Source organism: Arachis hypogaea, chromosome 1 (assembly GCF_003086295.3).
Source record: "Arachis hypogaea cultivar Tifrunner chromosome 1, arahy.Tifrunner.gnm2.J5K5, whole genome shotgun sequence".
NCBI classification, from domain to species: Eukaryota; Viridiplantae; Streptophyta; class Magnoliopsida; order Fabales; family Fabaceae; genus Arachis; species Arachis hypogaea.
In genome coordinates this window covers 97,111,472-97,122,858 of record NC_092036.1, presented here as the reverse complement: position 1 = coordinate 97,122,858, position 11,387 = coordinate 97,111,472, and positions in this window count along the sequence as shown.

Below are 11,387 nucleotides of genomic sequence, written 5' to 3'. Positions count from 1 at the left end.
TGAGAATTCTATTACAAATAAATTCTTAGGTTTTCGAATTTTATTTGTGCATACAACTTATTGACTAGAAATAGATCCTTAAATGAAAACTCATATTCGTGATGAATTCATCTTGTTGTAAAAATTAAAAAAAAAAAAAGAAACCAGATTCATTCATTTGTCTCCACTTGATCCTCTTTGGCCTTCTAAATTTTTCTGATGTCTTTGTTGTGTTTGTCTTTGACTGTGGGTGCAATTGAGGGAAGCTTTGATTAATTGGCATGGGGACCTCAACACCCCCCATGGGAATGCATACAATAATAATGTTATAAATGACAGTACAGATTACCTTACGAAACTTCGTTTTTCCATTGAAGATATAAATTTTGTTTTCATGGTGTGTGATGTGTCTACTCAGCATGATCGAGTGAAAGCGATGTATGATAATATTGTGCAACCTCTTGTTTTTCCTTCTATAAAATTATCTCTTAGCTTTATATATGTATATTGGTATTTAATCCCCATTTTGTTCTCTTCTGTAGACACTCTTGTACATGTAGACCGGGATATTATTGTAAATTCATCATGTACAAGATAAGCAATTAAGCACATGATGAAAGTTGAAACTTAACCCAAGTGATACACAAGGAATGGATTGAACAGATTATTAAAAATAATCATAGTTGTGTGTGTTAGTGGAAGAGCATTATTAGCTTGTTCTAAAATTATTTAAGTTAAATTAAGATTCAATTATACGTATTTCATGCGCAGAAATACTTAAACTTTTTGGGAGAATTTGCGTCGGTATAGAAATATTGGGCTTTTTTTGGTATTAGGAATATTGGCTTTTGTTATGTTCTATATGTCTTGGGCCCAGGCCCATTTACGGTTACTCTATCTGTATTGGAGATAACAACCCAATGGAATTGTAAAAAAAGTTTGGGTTTGGGTCCAATAACATGACAATTAGAACACACGTCATTTGATAATTAATTAGACGATGCAAGTTTAGCATGATGAAAAAAAAAAGTTAGCATAAAAAAGTAAAAAAAAAAAAAGTTTAACGTTGCACCTGGTGAGGAAAGAGACAAGACGAGCTTTTTCGTCAATCTCTCTCTCTCTCTCCTCTCTCTTATTTTTATTTTATAGTGGTTGTTGATGTGTATAGGCAACCTTTATTTGTCTCTAATGTGCTCTGATTTAACCTATTCATGCATAATCCACACTTAAAAATTGACGTCCAATTATGTGTATATAATATATGTATGAGGATAAGGAGTATCACCACTAAGCGAGATTGACGGTACAAACTGAAAAATGAAACAAGTGGATCAATAATCATAATGTAAGAAGTGATGAGGTTATATGCTCCAATGATTGGAACCATACATGAGGAAGTCAATAGAATTCTACCACATTCATTTCTAGAATCTAATTTGACCAGACGAAATATCATATAAAAGATAATAAATTACGTTCAAACTAATTTATGTATTTAGGATTTTTAAAATGATGCTCATAAGCCACTCAGCTATTAGTTGGATATAGGGCATAATTATAAATATTTTCACTATAATTATGTTTAAATATGTTTATTTTTTATATCCTTTAAAACATATTCACTTATTAATTTGAACTTCAACATAATTTCTGACTCAATTGCCCAATAATAATTATATTGATATAATGTGAACTGACCCAAAAATAGCGATTACTGCTAGGCAACAAAAACAAAAGAATCGATCCAAAAATGTATGCCTTTTCACATTCTTCCAATTTTCTTTTCTAGATCAATACTTCCAAATGTTTCCACTGTGGACATTTTAGTGATTTTACACCTACAAATTTGTGTTAAAATCCAGGTGGTTAGTTACTAGGGATTTCACCATCTAAAAATTAAAAAATAATAATTATACATATTTATTTATAATAGTAAATTATTAAACTAGTACGGTTTAAAACATATATATTTATGCATAAACATGTATTATAGTTCATAAAACATGGAAGGTATAAAATCTAAAAGAAGCATTTCAGCGTTTGCCTCCAATAGATTAAATAAGTGTGGAAGACGAATATATATTGGTGAATGTTATGCGCATCCAACCTAAGTTACTAAAAAAAGTAAATAAATAATATTTAATAAATTTTGTATGATTTATTTTTTACTTTAAATATTTTATTTTTTATTTTAAAAAATAAGTTATATAATTTAGACATCATAACAAAGACACCACACATATATATATATATATGTGTGTGTTATTTAATTAAGGCGTTATCTTTTGTAAAATATTTATAGAGTTAATATTCAATTTGGTCTCTGAAGTTACACGCAAGTCTCAATTTAGTCCATGAGGTTTCAATTACATCTATTTAGTGCCCAAAGTTTATAAACATGCCTTATATTAGTACCCGAGACGATTTTTAGTATAAAAACATTAATGAAGCACTGTTATAGACTATTAGATGTCACATTAAAACTTGTAAAATGATGCAGTTTTAATTTTGGCATTTAAATAGCTAAAAAATGCCATCATATCACTTATTTTGTTAGGTAAAATTTTAATAAACACAATTTACGATGTTGTTTTTGGGTTATTTGAATGCCCAAACTAAAACGACATCATTTTATAAGATTTAGTGTAGCATCCGCCTGATCACGACAGTTTTCCGTTAACGTTTGTACGTTGAAATTTGTTTCAAGGACTAACATGAGTTATGTTCACAAAGTTTGAGGACTAAATAAATGTAATTAAAATTTTAAGGACTAAATTATGGCTTGCATGCAAGTTCAGGACCAAATTGAGTATTATCTCGATATTTATATTCTGAATATTAATGGATTTAAAATAGACTCTAATACTCTATTCATATTTCACTAACCTTTTAAATAAAGTTTTTAGGTGAAAATTCATGTAGAATTAACTTTACGTGAAATTAATAGTTGAGAGTCATTAGATGAAAATTTAGTGAAATTATTTAACGGTACACCAAGTTTTTAACTAAAAAATCTATCTTAACAAAAGATCAAGAATAAATATTTTTTTAATATATAATTACACAGGTAAAAATATTTTAAAATAATAATTAAAATATTAACACATTACAATAAATAATTTAATTAAATATATTAAATTATTTAATAATGTTCAACTATAATTTTTATATAAAAATAAGAGTAAAGTAACTATTAAATTCTTTAGGATTTGGACCTAGAATTAATTAGTCTTTGAAGGAAAAAAAATACCACTTAGATCTTCTACGATAATAAATGGTCCATGGATAGTGTGAAATAAAATAAGGTTGTCTATATATATTTCGTTATCTACAGACTACAATGGTGTGTGTTCTGTTGTTGCTACGCGAGTATTGAAATGATATAGTTTTGGATGATAAAATATTTACTATTTTTTGAGTTTTCATATAACTTTTATCAATTATTTTCTATCCATTACAAATTCCACTAAAAAAAGGGTAAAGTTTTTGCTTCACCAGTTATTATTTACATTACAATCTTTTATAAATATACATCACAGTAAGTAACGGTACATATAAGTAACACCATTAAATTTTACGTAATAAATTGATAAAGAGAAAGTATAGAGAGCTAATGGCCTAAGCGTATAATGTATACAACAGAGGTTTAGGAAGTATTAGAGATATGACCATTAATGTTACATTGTCCTGTCAGGTTACGCTTTTGGGATGAGTGGGTTCATGACATGGTATTAGAATTCTAGATCCGAAAGGTTAAGAGTTCGATCCTTAGTTATTATCCGGATGAGTAATTTTATGACATGAGATGTTTATTATCCGGATGGTTATTCTGGATAGTATGGGTGATATTCATTTTATTCATAGACCAAAGATTTAGCTCATTGTACACATTGTACGTTTAGACCATTGGCTCCCTAGCACTACCCATTGATAAAAAGACATTACATATCCATTGTGTACTATCGTAAAAGATCAAATTGATATTTTTTTTCACAGCCTAATTAGTATGAAATAAAAAATTAAAAAAAACCTAACTATTATTTTACTCAAAAAAATAATTTCATATAAATTTTAGGGTAAAAAGCCTAAATAAACCAATGGGAGATCTTTATTACCCAAATCAGCCAAAACAAAAATTTTTTCAGCAATCCACCAATGAGCAAATATATATAATTCGAATCAAGTTGATTCGAACTGCAAATGCAAGTAAATCGAAACAACATGATTTGAATTACCATTGGGACGAGTTGCATGTAATTCGAATCAAGTAAATTCGAATTAGTAAAGGCTAAATCGAATTGAGTCGTTTCGAATTAGTAGGCAAACGTGACTCAAGGGAGTTCGAATCATATTGATTCGAATTATTCATTGTTGGTTTCTAAAGGTAGTTCGAATTAACTTGATTCGAATTACTAGTAAGTTGCCTATATAAGGAGTTCGAACCAAGCTCATTCGATTCAGTTTTACTTCCTCATACCCCACCAAATCTCAGAGAAAACGACGTAGAATCTGTTTGACAAAGACTCAAGAGGCAGATTAACACGATGGGGGATGATTCGGGAAGGCTGTATCGTTTGGATGGAGTCGCTCACATCGCCGGGGTGATCAACGACGAGGTTAGTGGTTTTTAATAATGGTATATGTTTAGTGGTTTTTAACAGTGGTATATGTTTAGTGGTTTTTAATAGTCGTATATGTACAGTGATTTTCGTATATGTATTTTAGTGGTTTATTAAAGTGGTATTGCTAGTGGTTTACATAAGTGGTTTTGTATGCGGTTTAACATAGTGGTTTTCTATGTGGATTTGTTGATGGTTTTTGTTAGCGGTTTACGTAGGTGGTTATGGTAATTGTTAATTTGAGTGGTTTTGTTGATGGTTTTTGTTAACGGTTTACGTAGGTGGTTATGGTAGTTGCTAATTAAAGTATAGGGTTTTTTAAGTGTAAAATATAATTACAATTTCAGCCCATATTATTAAAAAACTTCAGTTCATGAATGTGTACATCACGAAGTTGCTAAAATACTACTTGTGAATGGATGCAGATTTAAGACTAGTTTTTTATTTGTTCTAATCATGCGGTCCTTTTATTTCGCAGCCCCAGCGCTGCATATCGAGTATGCGGTGGCAGCAGAAAATGCGACTGGATGAGCGGTACGTTCTGTACTTGCAGATGGTCGGATTATACCATCTTGCGAGACTGAATGATAGATGGTTCCGATTAGACGAGCCACTTGTGAGTGCATTCGTCAAGCGGTGGCGTCCGGAGACGCACACTTTCCATATGCCGTTCGGAGAGTGCACGATCACACTTCAGGACATAGCATACCATTTGGGGTTGCCAGTGGACGGACATTGCGTGAGTGGCTGCCTTACGGATTTCCATGTATACATACAGGGTGGTCGGCTAGCTTGGCAGTGGTTCCAGGAGTTGTTTGGTGTGTTACCCCCCCGAGCCAAATTCAAAAGTTCGCAGTGAACTGCAGCTGGTTCCAGGAGACCTTCGAAGAGTGCCCCGAGTGGGCCGACGAGGAGACAGTTAGGCGCTTTGCCCGTGCCTATATCATGATGTTTTTGGGCACCCAACTTTTTGCCGACAAGTCCGGCAATCGTATTCACATCAGATGGCTACCGTACGTGGCTAGGCTTGAGGAGATGGGTGGCTACAGTTGGGGGTCGGCGGTGCTTGCATGGCTATACCGGTGTATGTGTCGAGTGGCCAACAGACATGTCGTGAAGTTAGATGGGCCGTTACAGTTACTTCAGTCCTGGATATTTTGACGTTTTCCTAGATTTTGGCCTGATGGGTTTGATTCGTTTAGCTGGCCCCTGGCATCCAGGTACGACTATATCATTATATTATGTTTAATTATTCTATGAATTTAAGTTATTGCATGTAATTGTTATTCTACCTCGTTACATTAATAATTTACTTCATAAATTAACCTCATTTTCAGGTGGTCAGGTTACAATCTTGACGTTAGCGAGAAGGGACCTCGGGTTCAGATGACCCGGCTGAGGATCGACATGTTACAGCCTAGGGATGTGAGTATGCTAAGGTCCCATGTTTAGTCAATTTAATTTTAGACATATCTAAATAGATCTTCTAATGTATTGGGGATTCTTTTTTCAGTTTATCTGGATGCCATATAGCACACCAGAGGTCGTTCAGGTGGTCCATCCGGAGGTGCTGGAGCCTCGTCATACGGCTTTATGGCGTTTCGTCACCTCGCTGATATATTTTGCCGTGGTTGAGTGGCACCAGGTTGATCGGGTGTTACCACAGTTTGGAGGAGTACAGGCTCGCCCCCGTCCCGCCTTGAACATCGACATCTTGATGTCGAAGGACGGTAGAGGAGGTGATCGTTGGTTTCCGTCTCAGTTACAGCACTGACATCATCACTGGGAGACACGTGCACAGTACGTCCTTCGTTTTGACGTTGTGCTGGACCCGGGTCCGTCACATGCGTTCTTGGACTGGTGGCGTCAGCACGGAAATAAGTTTTTGTCACCGGAGATGTTATTGGGGGATCCTAGAGACATTCCTATTCCAGTTGAGGCTACACAGAGGGGTGTTGGAATAGTTCTCGACATGGACATAGTTGACGACATTCCCGATAGGCGATGGATTGACAGGAGAGCTCGGGTAGGGACACGGCGTAGCGACCGGGAGTGGAGGTGGCTTGACCATGCTATAGAGGAGGGTGAGCAGGCCGGGAGGGCTCGTGGAGGAGCATGGCGTCGTGGCGGGCGACGGAGAGGGGCTGCAACGCTCTATATTGGGGGTGATCATCGTGACGATGCCGTTGCTGGGGGTGCTGCTCACGGTGGTGTTATACCCGATGCTGGCGGAGCTGCTGGAGAGTTACATGACTCGGTTATAGGACATCATTCGGGTCATGTTGACGCTGGACTGGGGGAGGGGCCTCTCGGAGATTACTTTGTTGGTGTTCCCGACGACAATCATACACTACATGAGAGTACACCATGGGTCAGTCCGGGCACCATGTATTCAGACTTTCTTGCCGGTGATGGTCTTGATGCCGAGTACGGAGGGGACCACTTTCTTGACGAGATCACTGCCATCATGCAGGAGGATGAGGCTGCCCATCGAGTTGGTCAGACTTCGGGGTCACAGGCACATTTAGATGTAGATCTGAATGAGCCTCCATCCGTGCCTCAGACTGAGCATTTTGCCCTGGGCGGTACACCACCATCAGCAGCTTGTGCTGGATCACAGTCAGTTGTCGAGCCTTCTTCATCCCGGCCGTTACATATCCAGCCACCCCAGGATAATGAGGTGGATGACATAGAGGATGAGGAGCCGCTGATCCGGAAAGGTCACAGGACTCGGGTTCCTCGACGTTGCTTCACCGGATCGCACCTTTTTAGATGATTTGTGTTGTCTGCTGTTTGTTATATACTTATGTTTATGTATTTCCGTTATCACTGTTCTATGTACTAGTCATTTACTTTAGCAGATGATGTCTGTATGTTTATTAGTGGTTACATTGTATCAGGCACTATGAGAACTATGTTACTTTGCTTATTTATATTAGTTCCGTTACTTACCTTGCATAATCCGTTAAATTAGAGAATCATTTTCAATGTTTATGCTACGTACTTTTTGAGAGCAACTCACGTTCATCACATATATACACAGGCCTCGAACACACTAATTCAAAACAACCAAAGTTGAACTATATACACATAATTCGAATCAATATGATTCGAATTCCCCTAGGTCACGTTTGCCTACTAGTTCGAATCGACTTGATTCGATTTATGCTTCCTTAATTCAAATCTACTTGATTCAAATTACATGTAGTTTTTCTCAAACGTAATTCGAATCATGTTATTTCGAATTACTTGTTTTTGGAGTTCGAATCATGTTGATTCGAATTATATATATTTGCACTTTGGTGGATTGGTGAAAAAAATCTTGTTTTGACTGATTTAAGAAATAAAAATCTTTCTTTGGTTTATTTAGATTTTTTATCCTAAATTTTTACTATTTCAATATATAGAAGTCTGCTAAGAAATCAAATTAAAGGAGAGGGATAACACGGGTGGGTCATGACCTTTTGCTTTTGTGTAATTCAAAGTGCTTTGGTAAAAGCAATTTGAGATTTGAAGAAAGAGGAGGAGGTGGAGGCGAAGAGGGGAATCAAATTCCAATTGGTACACAGTAATACATAGCTGCAACACCATGGAATGGAAGAATAAACGCACTCCAACAAAGATATTGTGTCTGAACTAGTGGGGATTCCCACGTTACCATTTTTACTTCTTACTACTACTTAACACTTCTCCATATTCCCACTATCCACATGCAACATTGCTTATCAAAATTCGTTCCATATTTTTAAATACATACAACAGCTTTTGTAATATACTAAATAAATATTACATATCTTCATTGACCTATATTTAAAAACATTTTTGTGTAGTCAGTGACATACTAATTTATATTTTATTTTTAAAAGAAGGATATACGATATGATGAAATACTAGTAGATATTCGCTGCAGCAATAAAATGTAAATATTCATATTCCTCCTCCACCAACAAATGCTTGGAGCTTAAGTCACAATTAACCATGGATCCCCATTCATAGCATCAGGAATTTTTTATCCCATGATGAGAAATTCGTCCTCAATTTGGAGTAACTGGTGCAAGAGATTAACGTTGCAAATTAAAGTTGCTCTAAATGGAAATTTGGAACATAACGGAAAGCTCGCATTGTTTATGTTGGAATGGAATTGCATTGTCTTATTGGGGTGGCACTTGCTTTTCAGTAGAATAGAATAATGCCTCATGACCCATAATTCAATTTAAATTCCAATTTTTGGGGCTCCTGGTCAAAATCTCTAACCAATTCTTGCTTTTATATCGTTCTTTTGCCCGACAGGGCACTATAATTTAATTCATTTTTAGTTCTTTTTTTATATAAAGACTCTAATTTAATTAATTAATGTGCTACTTAACCTTTAACATTTTTGAATTAACTTTACCAATAATCTCGTGTTCATATGCTGAGATTTAATGTTAAAGCTTAAAAGCTAGATCTCTCGGATCAGTGTTGTCCCTCCAAACGATATGCTGTCCAAGTCTCGTTGGAAAATGTGGTAATTAATTAGCGGACCCAATATGCAGTAATGCATGTATCTATATTTAGGAAACTGACACACTTTAATTAATAAGAGTTTAGAGTCACATCTTTTTTAAACATACTCTTAACTCAACAGTTAATCACTGTAGAATAGAGATGGAAACGAATTGTTTTTGTTTCACTACTTTCTTCGCATTTTTTTACCTAGGATTTATCTAACTTATGTCTTAAGAATACATATTAATATAATAAATTAATTTTTTTTTAAAATACACAAAAATTTAAGTTTTTGATATATTTACTTTTATTTATTAAAAAAATATTTAAAATATTTTATTAATAATAAGTATTATTATGTACCCTAAAGATATATATTAGTATTTTCAATGCTTGTATTCTTTGAGATCAATAATTATAATCTTGGGAGGAAACATAATTTTAAGGTTACTTTGATTCCGAATGGGTAGATCTATGAATTAAATGCATCTATTTAAATTTATAATGTATGAAAAAAAATTGTCTTATTTATTATTTATTAATTATTATAATAATTATTAAATAATAAATAAAATAAAATTATTGTGCATGCAGTAACCTATTGGCCAACAGCAAACCCTTAAATGGAGCTCAGTATCGCAGCGGATTAGTCATTAACCTGCCGAGCTGGAGGATATCGTAAAAAAAAAATAAAAAATTTTTAATTTTTTTAATATTACTGCATCTAAATATCAATCTTTTTTGACTATGCCTCAATTCTAATTAATGAAAATATATTGATAAAATAAAAGGCATCAAAATATCCAACAACACACTCTAACACGAAAATTTTATTTAAATATTTAATTAATTTTATTAGTTTGTAATTGTAATAACAAAATTAGTCACTAAATTAATTATTATATATCTATATATAAATATTATAATATTTTATATACCTTTAATATATTTTATATATCTATACATATATTCTATATTAATATTTAATTTAGTGATTGATTTTTTATATACATATAATTTGATTGATTATAATATAATTACAGAAACAAAATATATAAAATATTACATAATATGTTAAAATATAAAATGTAAAATATGAAATTATATATATATATATATATATATATATATATATGTGTGTGTGAAATTATATATAGTATTTTTAAATGTCTTTTTCATCTTTTTTTAATTTATAAAAAAATCAAATATATTTAATGTCTCGAGGATGTTCAAAAATTTCAATTCTTGGGTTAAAATTAGAAAAAAAAAACTAAAAGAATATTGTACTTTGTTAATTATTACTTTCAAAATTTGGTGAAGTGTTCTTATTTTCTGTACATAAACAATATGCAATTTAGATAAGAACTCAAATCAAATATAAATATAAAATGGCGATGAAAAAATAAAAAAGTCTAAGCGTTTAAATAAAAAAAGAAACTACATTAAACTTTCGATTTTGTTATAATAAAATAAATGTTGACAAGAATATAAAAATTGCTGCTGAAGATGATTTTACATTTAATTTGACCTTTACTATTCAGATTATTCTAATTCAGATAAAATTGTAAAATAAAGATACAACGCCGAGAAAAAGAATAAGATTATTAATTAACGAGATAATATTGTTTAGTAGAAGAATTAAAGGAAGTTGGTCTGTCTTAAAGTAATAAATTATTTTAAAAATAAAGTAATAAATAAAATTTTCAAAATTTATATTTTAGTAAATTTATTATCTGATCTATTATATATTATTAATGTTACAATTAAAATGTGCATGTTATTTTTTATTATAATTAATTTTTTTTAAATTAAGGAGTTTTCTTCTCCTCTCTTTATTTTTTATTTAGTTCCTTCATTCTTTCATCACTTTATATCTCCAATATATTATTATTAATGACTAATTACAAATTTAACAATTAAATATGTAACATAATATTTTCTAATTATATTTAAATTAAATTAAAATTAAAATATAGCTGTATTATATATTATATATTACTAACTAATTTAATAACTAAAATATGTCACATGATACTCCCTAATTAAAATTAAGAAAAAACATTATTTTTTAAAATTAATAAACTTTTTTCCTACATTCTCTCATCTACGTCTCTCTTTTTTCTATTTCTCCCTATCATTCTCACTCTATATATAATTTATAATTTATATTAGTAATTTGACAAATCAAAATGTGTCAATACTAAATATTTTTCATAACAATTAAAATAAAATTATTTCTTCCAAAATTAACAAACTTCTCTTTCATTCTTTTTCTTTATCTTTCTCTCTCTTTTCTCTTAT